The following is a 3,742-nucleotide window of genomic DNA, read 5'->3' on the forward strand; positions in this document are numbered from 1 at the left end:
TCATCATATTGCTCAGGCTGGTTTCAAACTCCTGGCCTCAAGTGACCCTCCCACCTCTGCTTCTCAAAAAGGAGTGTGTTTCTTGATTAAGCCAGCCCACTAACTCATTTTTCTACTTCTGCTGTGAGCAGTGACCTACATCTCTCCAACCCATGCGTGGCTCAGGATACGTGGGGTGCCAGGCACAAGCAGGAGGCCCTGCGCACAGAAATAAACTTCAATGGAACCGACGCCTGATGTGCTGAGGGGGAAATTTGGTTTAGTTTTGCCTTTTAAAACCTAAGGCTTCAACAGAAATAAATGTTACTGGCTGTGGATGCCTGCTGCTTTTAGGAAAAAAAAATTTGGTTTAGCTCTGCCTTTTAAATCTGGATACTGTGAAGCACTTCTCTATTCACCACCCTTTGCTGAAGACCTACTTAGTGCGGGGCTTTGTGCTAGATTCATAGCATCGCTTCAAGAAATCCACCATTTAATGAAGAAAAGGAGACAAAGGACTGAAGGGGTGAAAACATATGAAAGATAAAAAACAGGTAAATAACAGGAAGGAAGGGCAGTGTAAGGTAAAATCCCCAAATGAGTGGTAAATGTCAGCATCACACTTCCCATTGTCATGAGGGACTGTGATGCTGTAAAAAGCAAAGATTCAAGTCCTCTGGCTGCAGTATTAAAACTGCCTCCACAGCTGGATCACAGGCCAACTTCACTGCTTCAACCGGATGATGATGAAATTGGACTCAGCACAGTGAAAAACTTAGAAACCACTGGAGCAATAAGGGATGGTGATTATACAGATGCATTCATCAAGTTTTTAAATTTTCAAGTGTAGAGGCCTCATAGGATTGATCAATTAAGTGATACTTATTGACAATCTGAATGCAGGACAAAGTGATCCCTGCCTTAATGGAAGTAAGAATGGGAGGCTGAGGTGGATGGATCACGAAACTCCATCTCAAAACCCTGTCTCTACTAAAAATACAAAAAAAAAAAAAAAATTAGCTGGGCACCGTGGTGCACGCCTGTAATCCCAGCTACTTGGGAGGCTGAGGCAGGAGAATCACTTGAATCCGGGAGACGGAAGTTGCAGTGAGCCAAGATAGCGCCACTGCACTCCAACCTGGGCAACACAGTGAGATTCTGTCTCAAAAAAAACCAAAAGTTCTGCAAATTTCTGAATGAGTATGCTTTGAGGGATCTGAGCAATTTGAGGGACCTGAGCAATTTGAAAGTTGTGAGTATTTCTGAGGATGGCCCATGCTGATGGACACATCAGCTGTATTTCAATGTGCTTTGCATGTGATGTCTTATCAGCAAAAGCCTAGTACTAGATATTAAGCAATCTGTGTGAGTCTGTTGTAATTAGGCCCCCTCTTGTTTGAAAAATAAAACACACAATGAGAATCACTGTTAGATTTTGAATGCTATGAATTTAAGTGTGAATATCCTGGTTGTTTTTTGGCTCACCACTGAAGTTATTCAAATGTGATAAAGAAATTGGTTCCCAATGTGGGAAAGGATCGAAACCATGGAAATGAAAGACGTAATGAGAAACACAGGTGTATTGCTTGGAGACTGCCTAACACAGTTTAGTTGCCAGCCTAACGGGCTAAATTTAGAAGGCAGGAACAAAGCTTGTTTCTTCTCTTGATTTGTGGGATAAAATGGGTCACCCGGGCATGAAATAATCAAAATTGCAAGTGGACCGGAACTGCTTCTATGTTATTTGGAGCTTGCCTCCAGGTTGGGGCCTCCCCTCATGGGCCTCAGTTTCCTTATCTAGTTTTTTTAAATCGAGGAGTGTTCCAGCATTGTTCAAGTCTAAGAATGCTCAGAACCCGGAGTGTCTCTTTCTTCATGGGAAATTATTCTTCTCAGAAGTAACCAAAACAGATGAAAACCACGGCTATTCTGGTTGAAAGGTGGTGGGGACAGGCGTTTTCCCTTAACTTTTCATCCTGTGTGGTCCTGAGTACTGGAAGAACCTTTAGTTCCTAAAAAAGTACCATCTGAAAATCCTGGGATGATGTAAGGAGAATTGGCTTCTCCAGATCCTCCAAGCTGCACGTTGTTCTGCTTTCTGTTGCTCATGGCAGACCACCCCAAACTGAGTGCCATGTTTTGGTCAGGAGGCGGGAGCAGGAGTGAGGGGGAAGGTGAGGTCAGAGCTTTTACTGGGGCCTCTGTAAGAATGCAGGGCAGAGCAGGGGAAACAGTTTAGGATGGGCTACTTCGAATGATTCCAGTAGGCTTTGGGCGTTAGGGGTGGTCTCTAGTTGCCTGGTCCCCAGCTCTGGGATGATTCAGGACAGAGGAAATATTGGCGTGGTGTGTGAGAGGAAGATAAAGGGGGTGGCTGAGGTATAGACTTGGAATTGGTTGGTTTGCATAGGAAAGACAGGGTCTCAGCACAATGCCCTTGGCTAGCTCTAAGAATGGCCTAACCCCTGGAGGGGCAGTCTCTCCCTGGCCAGCCAGGTTTTTAAGATGTCAAAACATTATAAAAGAGCTGGGTGTGGTGGCACCTGCCTGCAATCCTAGGTGGGAGGATTGCTTGAGGCCGGGAGTTCCAGACCTGCCTGGACAACATAGCAAGACCTCATCTCTAAAAAAATTATTATAAGATACAGAAGACAAAAAATGTGACTAATACATAGGAGAACCTGGAGGAAGCCTCATCCAGGCTTTTATGACCCAGCTTTGGAACTCACAGTGTCTGTCTCAGCATGCTCTTTTGGTTGGAGCCATCCTGAACCCACCCCGATCCATAGCTGGGTGCCCAGCTATCCCAGTTTGCTGGGAGTCTTTGCTGTCTTTTTGTTTTGTTTTGTTTGTTGTTGTTGTTTAGACTGAGTTTCACTCTTGTTGCCCAGGCTGGAATGCAATGGTGCAATCTCAGGTCACTGCAACCTCTGCCTCCCAGGTTCAAGTGATTCTCCTGTCTCAGCCTCCCAAGTAGCTGGTATTACAGGTGTGCACCACCACACCCGGCTAATTTTTTGTATTTCTAGTAGAGACAGGGTTTCACTATGTTGGTCAGGTTGGTCTCGAACTCCTGACCTCAAGTGATCCACCCGCCTCGGCCCCCCAAAGTGTTGGGATTACAGGCGTGAGCCACCGTGCCCAGCCCTTTGCTAGTTTTGGGGACTTTCTTTGATAATACTCAGAATACTCTGGGCAAAAAGGGATAATTCAAGGGGAGGAGACCTAGACCTCACCTCTCGGGGAGGAAGTGGCCAGGTCACATTGTAGGAATGCACATGCGATGGGAGATATTTCTGTAGCTATCTTTGGAAAACACAGCCTGCTATAATGCATCAGGAAGGGGAATGTGTCAACACAGACAGGAGTCAGGGTCTGGAGACCTGCCTGGTTCTCGGGAAGGGCACTGGTCACAAAAAGAGAAAGAAAAGGTTGCTAGAGATACATGTAGAAGCAAATGCCCCGATGAGATCAGATGGCCATGTAAAAAAGCATTCCAATTCACAGTAAAGTTACTGTACCTATGCATTTACAGATTCAACCTTTTTTTTTTTTTTTTTTTTTTTGAGATGGAGTCTCTTGTTGCCCTGGCTAGAGTGCAGTGGCGTGATCTCGGCTCACTGCAACCTATGCCTCCTGGGTTCAAGCGATTCTCCTGCCTCAGCCTCCTGAGTAGCTGGGATTACAGGTACCCGCCACCACACCTGGATAATGTATTTTTAGTAGAGACAGGGTTTCACCATGTTGACTGCGCTGGTCTTGA

Source organism: Papio anubis, chromosome 13, assembly GCF_008728515.1.
Source record: "Papio anubis isolate 15944 chromosome 13, Panubis1.0, whole genome shotgun sequence".
In the NCBI taxonomy this organism is placed as follows: Eukaryota; Metazoa; Chordata; class Mammalia; order Primates; family Cercopithecidae; genus Papio; species Papio anubis.